An 11,350-nucleotide genomic window follows, 5' to 3' on the forward strand; every position below is an offset into this window, starting at 1 on the left:
CGTAAATGGCTCACTGATAAGCTCCACATCTCCCTCGATATATTTCGAAACTCCCTCTCTGACTACCATAAAGCAGTAAAAGCTGCAAAATCAGAATATATCTCCAGTCTCGTCACAAATAACTGCCATAAACCCCAGGTTCTGTTCAATATCCTGAACTCTTTCACAAACCCACGTGACGATCCTCTCACTCCTCGCTCATCCACTCTCTGTGCTGATTTTCTAGATTTCTTCACAGATAAAATCTCAGCCCTCAGATCAGCTCACACCGCCTCTACTTTCGACCCAGTGCCTTCTCCATGCCCCCCCGCTAACACCTTAGATCATTTCACACCAATAACCCTGTCGTCCCTCACTGACATAATTATGCACCTCCAACCCACTAACTGCCCTTCCGACTGCATACCTTCCCGGCTCCTAAAGGACCGTACACAGAGATGGATAGAGTTGAGAGAACACGCATACGCACACGCATAGGCACAGACACATACACACACACACACACGAGAGAGAGAGCCACCGGGCGCAGAAGCGCCGCTTCCAGTTCTTTCCCTGATAGTAGTGTCCTTTGTTACTCGGAGCCGGAGCCGGAGGAGGAGGAGGAGGAGAGGGGTGGTGGTGGTGCTGCACAGACAGCTGATGAAGAGCCGGGTCTTGGCAGTAGAGCGAGAGATACTGAGTGTGTTGCCACACGTTCAGCTAGAGGCAAGGTTAGAGGTAAGGAGTTGCTTGTGAGAGAGATGGATACAGAGATGGATACAGAGATGGATAGAGAAGTTGAGAGAACACGCACACGCATACGCACACGCATACGCATACGCATACGCAGAGCGAGAGATACTGAGTGTGTTGCCGCACGTTCAGCTAGAGGCAAGGTTAGAGGTAAGGAGTTGCTTGTGAGAGAGATGGATACAGAGATGGATACAGAGATGGATAGAGAAGTTGAGAGAACATGCACACGCACACGCATACGCACACGCATAGGCACAGACACATACACACACACACACGAACACACAAACACGAGAGAGAGAGCCACCGGGCGCAGAAGCGCCGCTTCCAGTTCTTTCCCTGATAGTAGTGTCCTTTGTTACACACACACACACAGTCTAGGACAGTGGTTCTAAAAGTGGGGTCCAGCTAAATGATGGGTAGTTAGGAACCAAATGGACCCTTATGGGTCTGTAACTCTGATCATAAACAAGCTGTGAGACTCCGTGGATCAAAGTGCCGCCGTGGCCACCTGATCACAACAGAAGTTTACAAAAGTGTGTGGGACCCAATGGCCATTTGTGGGGAAGCAGTAAGGAGTAGCTTAGGAGTAACACAGAGAGATGGATACACAGAGAGAAGTTGAGAGAACACGCACACGCACACGCATACGTAGACGCACACGCATAGGCACAGACACATACACAGACACATACACACACGAACACACACACACACACACACGAGAGAGAGAGCCACCGGGCGCAGAAGCGCCGCTTCCAGTAAGTACATTTTATCGTCTGTCTGTCTGTCTGTCTTGTCTGCTGTGTAGAGCCTGTCTGACGCACACGCACACGCATAGGCACAGACACATACACACACACACGAACACACAAACACGAGAGAGAGAGCCACCGGGCGCAGAAGCGCCGCTTCCAGTTCTTTCCCTGATAGTAGTGTCCTTTGTTACACACACACACACACAGTCTAGGACAGTGGTTCTAAAAGTGGGGTCCAGCTAAATGATGGGTAGTTAGGAACCAAATGGACCCTTATGGGTCTGTAACTCTGATCATAAACAAGCTGTGAGACTCCGTGGATCAAAGTGCCGCCGTGGCCACCTGATCACAACAGAAGTTTATAAAAGTGTGTGGGACCCAATGGCCATTTGTGGGGAAGCAGTAAGGAGTAGCTTAGGAGTAAGGAGTAACACAGAGAGATGGATACACAGAGAGAAGTTGAGAGAACACGCACACGCACACGCATACGTAGACGCACACGCATAGGCACAGACACATACACAGACACATACACACACGAACACACACACACACACACACGAGAGAGAGAGCCACCGGGCGCAGAAGCGCCGCTTCCAGTAAGTACATTTTATCGTCTGTCTGTCTGTCTGTCTTGTCTGCTGTGTAGAGCCTGTCTGACGTACACGCATACGCACACGCATAGGCACAGACACATACACACACACAAACACGAGAGAGAGAGCCACCGGGCGCAGAAGCGCCGCTTCCAGTTCTTTCCCTGATAGTAGTGTCCTTTGTTACACACACACACACAGTCTAGGACAGTGGTTCTAAAAGTGGGGTCCAGCTAAATGATGGGTAGTTAGGAATCAAATGGACCCTTATGGGTCTGTAACTCTGATCATAAACAAGCTGTGAGACTCCGTGGATCAAAGTGCCGCCGTGGCCACCTGATCACAACAGAAGTTTATAAAAGTGTGTGGGACCCAATGGCCATTTGTGGGGAAGCAGTAAGGAGTAGCTTAGGAGTAAGGAGTAACACAGAGAGATGGATACACAGAGAGAAGTTGAGAGAACACGCACACGCATACGTAGACGCACACGCATAGGCACAGACACATACACAGACACATACACACACGAACACACACACAAAACAGTGATGTAAAAAGACATATGAGGACTCATACAAGGGAAAGGCCAATCACTTGTAAACTTTGTAACAGAGGCTTTGCTCGCAACTTTACCCTAAACACAAGGAGTAGCTTAGGAGTAAGGAGTAACACAGAGAGATGGATACACAGAGAGAAGTTGAGAGAACACGCACACACACACGTATACGTAGACGCACACGCATAGGCACAGACACATACACAGACACATACACACACGCAGTAAGGAGTAGCTTAGGAGTAAGGAGTAACACAGAGAGATGGATACACAGAGAGAAGTTGAGAGAACACGCACACGCATACGTAGACGCACACGCATAGGCACAGACACATACACAGACACATACACACACGAACACACACACAAAACAGTGATGTAAAAAGACATATGAGGACTCATACAAGGGAAAGGCCAATCACTTGTAAACTTTGTAACAGAGGCTTTGCTCGCAACTTTACCCTAAACACAAGGAGTAGCTTAGGAGTAAGGAGTAACACAGAGAGATGGATACACAGAGAGAAGTTGAGAGAACACGCACACGCATACGTAGACGCACACGCATAGGCACAGACACATACACAGACACATACACACACGAACACACACACAAAACAGTGATGTAAAAAGACATATGAGGACTCATACAAGGGAAAGGCCAATCACTTGTAAAGTTTGTGGCAAAGAATTTTCTGACCAGAGTAATCTAAAACGACACGTGAGGACTCATACAGGAGAAAAGCCATTCAATTGTAAAGTTTGTGGCAAAGAATTTTCTGACCAGAGTAATCTAAAACGACACGTGAGGACTCATACAGGAGAAAAGCCATTCAATTGTAAAGTTTGTGGCAAAGAATTTTCTGACCAGAGTAATCTAAAACGACACGTGAGGACTCATACAGGAGAAAAGCCATTCAATTGTAAAGTTTGTGGCAAAGAATTTTCTGACCAGAGTAATCTAAAACGACACATGAGGACTCATACAGGAGAAAAGCCATTCAATTGTAAAGTTTGTGGCAAAGAATTTTCTGACCAGAGTAATCTAAAACGACACGTGAGGACTCATACAGGAGAAAAGCCATTCAATTGTAAAGGTGCCCCCCACTCCTACCCCCCCCCTCCTTGTTGATCGTCGGGGATTCCATCATAAGGCACGTCCACCTCAAAAACGCAATTACCCACTGTTACCCTGGAGCCACAGTTCCTGTCCTCCTCAACAAACTCCCTGGTGTCCTAAATGCACTACCATCATCCATCACTACAGTCCTTGTCCACATCGGATCAAATGATTCAGCCCTTCGCACCTCCGAGCTGTCCAAAAAGCACTTTCTCACACTCATAGATCTCCTTGATAGTAGTGGTTTGACATTTTTTATCTCTGGTCCCATCCCAACCTTCTCTGGCCGTGATGAGCGGTTTAGTCGGATCGCAAGTCTTAACACCTGGCTCCTACGGTTATGCCGCAACCAGTTCATAAATTTTATAGATAATTTTAATTTATTTTGGGGCCGTTCACTACTGTTCAATTCTGACGGTCTCCATCCCAATAGGCTAGGTAGCCAAATGCTGGCTGCTAATCTAACCCGTGGTGTACGCCACTATACTGCAATGTGCTCTGACGACGATAGGGGCTCCCACATGGACACGTCCGGCAGCAAATGACTTCCCCCTGGTCCCATTTCCATGCACTTTAGTTCCACCCTGCTCCCTAGTCATTTTCTCATTGAGCGTGGACCAATAAATGCACCTACTCATTTCAATGTTCCAAACAAGCTTCCTTGCCCCCCAGTGCCCGCCTCTCCTTCTCATAATCCTATCTTAATTCCCATTTTTATTAGCCATAGACACTTTAAGCCCCCGCATGTCAATCGTGGAGTTGACCATGCTTTGCTACGCCCACTCAGGCTGGTCACATCTACACCCCCCAGCCAAAACACTATTTTCCAGATGGCTCTCCTCAATGTTCGCTCAATAAATATAATGGAAAAGGCCCTGTGGTTAAAAGATTTATTTACAACTCGCAACTTGGACTTCCTACTACTAACTGAAACCTGGGTAAATCCTGGTGACTGTACATCCTTCTCTCACCTACTCCCCCCTGACTGCTCATTTTTTAGCTCCCCCCGGACCTCTAAGAGGGGCGGGGGTTTAGCGACAGTTTTTAAATCCAATCTTCAATGCCAGCTGCTTCAACCCGAGGTCACTTATTCAAGTTTCGAGTTTCAGCTTTTTAAATTGAACCTGTCATCTCCTGTTTTATGTGTGTTGCTTTACAGGCCTCCAAAAAGCAATAAGGACTTTATCAATGATTTTAGTGATTTTTTATCTGGTATAATGGTCTCATATGACACTTTCATAATCAGCGGTGATTTCAATGTTCACCCATGTTGCCCATCAAACCCCCTGGCAAAGGACTTTTTAAGCCTTATTGACAGTTTCAATCTCACACAATCAGTTAATGTGCCCACTCATGAAAAGGGCCACATCCTGGATCTTGTGTTGTCTTTTGGTCTAATTGTTTCTGTCACAAATGTTATTCCAACTTGCATCTCTGACCACTCATCCATCTTTTTCACCGCCACAATTTCCTGTTCTGTAAAAAACCCTATTGCATCTACTCGCCGCACGCGTACTATCGACTCCTCAACTCCTTCACACTTCTATCTCAGTTTTGACGAGATGGTGCCAACTGCCCTGGCCCCAAACCATTCTCCTAACCCAGATACAATTCTCGACATTTTTAACCTCACATGCACTACTATTTTAGATTCTATTGCTCCTTTTAAAAATAGACGCCCAAAAACCCTCTCTGAACCATGGCTCAACGAGTCCACTCGCACCCTACGGCGCACCTGCAGGCGCGCTGAGCGTAAATGGCTCACTGATAAGCTCCACATCTCCCTCGATATATTTCGAAACTCCCTCTCTGACTACCATAAAGCAGTAAAAGCTGCAAAATCAGAATATATCTCCAGTCTCGTCACAAATAACTGCCATAAACCCCAGGTTCTGTTCAATATCCTGAACTCTTTCACAAACCCACGTGACGATCCTCTCACTCCTCGCTCATCCACTCTCTGTGCTGATTTTCTAGATTTCTTCACAGATAAAATCTCAGCCCTCAGATCAGCTCACACCGCCTCTACTTTCGACCCAGTGCCTTCTCCATGCCCCCCCGCTAACACCTTAGATCATTTCACACCAATAACCCTGTCGTCCCTCACTGACATAATTATGCACCTCCGACCCACAAACTGCCCTTCCGACTGCATACCTTCCCGGCTCCTAAAGGAGGTCTCCGGCACCGTTGGCCCAAGCATCCTCACTTTAATGAATAGTTGCCTCACTTCTGGATGTGTCCCAGCTGCTTTTAAGCACGCTGTTGTAAACCCGCTAATAAAAAAGAAAAATCTCGATCCATCAGTCCTTTCAAACTTTAGGCCAATATCTCAGTTACCGTTCCTATCAAAGGTTCTGGAAAAGGTAGTATATTCACAATTACAGTCATTCCTACTCACCCATAACATACATGAAAAATTTCAATCAGGCTTCAAACCAGGTCACAGCACGAAGACAGCTCTCCTCAAGGTCTTTAATGATTTGATTTTAACAGTTGACAATGGAAACCCTGCCATCCTTGTGCTCCTCGACTTATCTGCTGCATTCGACACAATAGACCACCAAATTCTTTTACATCAGACTCCATCATTACATCGGCATCACTGGCTTAGCCCTAACCTGGTTTGAGTCTTACCTCACAAATAGAACCTTCTCTGTTCATTTGGGGGATTTCTCTTCGCCTAGCGCCCCCCTTACATGTGGGGTCCCCCAAGACTCCATCTTAGGCCCACTCCTGTTCCTTTTATATATGTTGCCTCTAGGGTCCATATTTGAAAAACACAATATATCTTTCCACTCCTATGCCGACGATATTCAAATCTACCTACCCATACAAACCAACTCCGCCAATTCTTTCCAATCACTACTCGCATGTCTACATGACATTAAATCATGGATGAACACTAACTTTCTCACTCTCAACGAAAATAAAACTGAAATTATACTATTTGGCCATATCCCACCCTGCAATATCCCGGACACCATCACCCCTCTTATCCACCCATCTGCCAAAAACCTTGGTGTAACCCTGGACAGTTCTTTCAAATTCACTCAACATATCACCCCCGTGGTTAAAACCAGCTTCTTTCAGTTAAGGCTTCTCGCCAAGATTAAGCCTTACCTCCCTCGCCACCAACTGGAGATGGCTATCCACGCTTTCATTTCTTCTAGATTAGATTACTGCAACTCCCTATATACCGGTCTCGATCACACATCACTCAGACGCCTGCAACTCGTGCAAAATGCTGCTGCCCGCCTCCTTACAGGTACAAGAAGGCGTGAGCACATTACACCTATCCTTGCCTCTCTACACTGGCTCCCCGTGAATTTTAGAATTGATTTTAAGGTGTTTTTATTTATCTACAAATCATTAAACGGGCTGGCTCCATCCTACCTCTCCGCACTCATAGAACCATATGTCCCAACTAGGGAATTAAGATCTGCTGATACATTTTTACTCGAGGTTCCAACCCAAACATTTAAAAAGACTAGGGGTGACCGCTCCTTCACGGCCACGGCCCCGCGACTTTGGAATAGACTGCCCCTCCATATCCGAGCCCCCCAATCAATCGGTGCTTTCAAGGCAAAACTTAAAACACATCTCTTTTCCCTCGCTTTTAACAGCATCTAATTTACATGGTTTGCTTTTATCCTACCCCATTCATAATTATGCCATGTACGCATAAACCATGTACCCAGCCTACATGTAATCTCCACTTATAGGTATTTCTTTTTTTTTGTGTCGTCTTTTAAAGTGTTTTCCTTTGTTGCTCTTAAATGTTTTGTAAATTTGCTTTGTTGTTTTTTGCATTAATGTTCTTGAATTTCCCTGTACAGCACTTTGGTTCAGCTTGCCTGTTTGTAAATGTGCTATATAAATAAAGCTTGATTTGATTTGATTTGAAAATGCATACAAATATTTTGAAAATGGCAGATCTACGACCTCACATCGCAAGCTTGTAGATCAGCTATTTTCAAATGGCTGAGGTATATGTTAAGGCAGAAGTGGTTAATGGATGTTTTGTAATCTAATAATAATGAAAATCCACAAAGTAACTTGGGGAAACAAACTTTGATGACTTTACCAAATCCCTTCACCAGAAATAGACCATCTACAATCTGATCTTTGCAACTTGTTTTGAGTTTGTAGATCAGCTATATTTGCCAAAGGTTTGCATCTTATGACATGCCCAGAATAAAGCATGTGGTTAACCACATGATCCCTAGCATCCCTATTCTGGGCGTATTTCTAATGGGTGAAAATGGACAAACACTTGTCGAAAATTGACAAACATTTGGTGAAAATGGATACATATTCTGCAAAAATGTCTAATCTACAATCCACAATGCGTCAACGGCCAATCTACAAGCTGAGCTTGTTGATCTGCATTTTCCACAATTTGGTATACGAATGAAATGTATATGGTTTAAGTGGATAAAAGGCTTGGTAATGGCCCGTTTCTGGTTTGGGATCAGGCTAAAATGATCTCGTCTCTTGCATTCAAGAAACGCCAGCGGAATCCCTCCAGGAATTCCAGGAAGTTGCTGCACGTTCTACAGGGATGCTTGGGAGGTTAATCTCCACTTATAGGTATTTCTTTTTTTTTGTGTCGTCTTTTAAAGTGTTTTCCTTTGTTGCTCTTAAATGTTTTGTAAATTTGCTTTGTTGTTTTTTGCATTAATGTTCTTGAATTTCCCTGTACAGCACTTTGGTTCAGCTTGCCTGTTTGTAAATGTGCTATATAAATAAAGCTTGATTTGATTTGATTTGAAAATGCATACAAATATTTTGAAAATGGCAGATCTACGACCTCACATCGCAAGCTTGTAGATCAGCTATTTTCAAATGGCTGAGGTATATGTTAAGGCAGAAGTGGTTAATGGATGTTTTGTAATCTAATAATAATGAAAATCCACAAAGTAACTTGGGGAAACAAACTTTGATGACTTTACCAAATCCCTTCACCAGAAATAGACCATCTACAATCTGATCTTTGCAACTTGTTTTGAGTTTGTAGATCAGCTATATTTGCCAAAGGTTTGCATCTTATGACATGCCCAGAATAAAGCATGTGGTTAACCACATGATCCCTAGCATCCCTATTCTGGGCGTATTTCTAATGGGTGAAAATGGACAAACACTTGTCGAAAATTGACAAACATTTGGTGAAAATGGATACATATTCTGCAAAAATGTCTAATCTACAATCCACAATGCGTCAACGGCCAATCTACAAGCTGAGCTTGTTGATCTGCATTTTCCACAATTTGGTATACGAATGAAATGTATATGGTTTAAGTGGATAAAAGGCTTGGTAATGGCCCGTTTCTGGTTTGGGATCAGGCTAAAATGATCTCGTCTCTTGCATTCAAGAAACGCCAGCGGAATCCCTCCAGGAATTCCAGGAAGTTGCTGCACGTTCTACAGGGATGCTTGGGAGGTCATGTGAAGGTCAAAATGTGAGTACACTCAAAGATAGTCACCATCAAAAGCAGTAGTTCACCCACAACATTACTTATCTTCTATCAATTACACACCCCATTGAAGCCTTGATTATTATTATTTTTTGAGTCCCCGCCGGTCATCAAATTATTGGCTTAGGAATGCGACATAAAGATGTCCACGAATTCAAGGCTTCATGGGGTGTGTAATTGATAGAAACTAAAGACATTTTTTGAGTGAACTACTCCTTTAAAACAGTGGTTCTCAACCAATACTCATATTTGAACTGGGGACCCCCCCTCATATTTGAACTGGGGACCCCCCCCAACCCCCCCCCCACCCCCACCCCGACAAGCACTTGGACATGTTTTGAAAACGAGGTTGGCTGGAAAGGAAGTGCTTGTCAACCCCCAGATCACGCTTTTTAAATTCAGGCATTATGTCAAATTTTGTAGATAAGGGCTAAAACATCTTGTCTTTCTTTTCCTTCACGATCCACCAGGATCATGTTTGTGAATGTCTCCCCGGAGTGTGGGAACTTTGAGGAGACATTAAGCTCGCTGAGGCTAGCCAGCAAGGTGAGTGACAATAACTGGTGCCCTTGATTCCTGATTTATTAGGTTTTTCCTCAACAGCTGATGAGGTTGAACCGTTGAAATGCTTTCCCGGCATTCACACTACATACATTTTGTTTTATATAAGTTTGTTGGTTGATCGTCTTTAACATTTCACATTTCTTTCTTCCAGATGGACTGACAGGACTGGTGTTATGTTATTATTAACGTATTATTAACTGGTGTTATTCTATTATTAACGTGTATGTCCCAGGTTGTAATAAAGGACTTTTAATTTAATCAGGAGTGTCTCGGATGTATTTTTCTTTTTTTGGGGAAACAAACTTTGATGCCTTCCTACTGAAGCTTAAAGAGGCTGGCCGGTCTAAACCTACACCGTGAGTTGAACACCCATACCAGGGCCACTCCGTACACGAGCCAAGCGCCAATTTGTGGTTTGATTTATTTTATCTGACATGTACATTTCAGAAGCCACTTGACATTTAGGCACGTGAATTTGTTTGTTTGCAGAGAAAGGATCCAGGGCCTGATGCTGTGGAGGAGGATGTCACTTCAGGTAGGTTGCCCTCTAATTTGTGTGTGCGTGCATGTCTCGTGTGATTGCATTTCGCCAGTCCCTTGCAGTGTTGAGTAACGTCACATAAGCCTGAGGAGTCTTTTTCTGTTGCCTCCCTGCCCCATAGCTGAGATCATAACCATAACACCAAGGAAGTCGACAAGGATAAAGAACAAACCCAGAGACTGGCGGCTGAGCCACGCTGCGGGCACGCCGATTGCTTCGGTGATTCCACTGCTTTCACCTGAGCCTGGGCAGAAAGGGTACAAAAAGAAAGATGCTCTGACCAAAGATGGCGGTCTGCACCAGGAGAAGGGTGTCACTTCAGGTAGGTTGCCCTCTAATTTGTGTGTGCGTGCATGTCTCGTGTGATTGCATTTCGCCAGTCCCTTGCCGTGTTGAGTAACGTCACATAAGCCTGATGAGTCTTTTTCTGTTGCCTCCCTGTCCCATAGCTTCGAAAATGCCACCAAGGAGGACATCTACAAGGATCCAAGCGTACAAAAAGAAAGCTGCTCTGACCAAAGTCAGAGCCAGATGATTAAAGGAGACATCCGGGCATTTTCAGTGTTATCTTTGATGTGTTGCTTAGCACTCACCAACACTGAAAATGCCCGGATGTCTCCCTTGCATAGTCTAATCACAGAGACCCTTCCCCACCCTGACTGTCTCGATTATACCAATTTTAAGATTTAGAGATGGAGATGATGACATCACATGTGCGTTTTTTAACTTTAAAAATACAGACTTTTATACAGACAAAATAAAGACTTTTTAAAACTCAACTGAGCGGAGTGCCTTGGATCTTTCTTAAGTTCACCTGTTTTTCATACTTGGATGTCAGCCTACTACTACAAAGGAAGGGACTTAAACGTGTTGACCTACAATTGAACCCTCTCCAATTGAGCACCCGTTTTCAGTTTCTGATGATTACTGACCCACGCAGCGTTTCCTCTTTTCTCTATTCTGAAAGCACATTACCACCATATCAAACCCAACAATGACTTCCTATGAA

The sequence above is a fragment of the Gymnoscopelus microlampas genome, assembly GCF_963454915.1.
Source record: "Gymnoscopelus microlampas genome assembly, chromosome: 24".
Taxonomy (NCBI): Eukaryota; Metazoa; Chordata; class Actinopteri; order Myctophiformes; family Myctophidae; genus Gymnoscopelus; species Gymnoscopelus microlampas.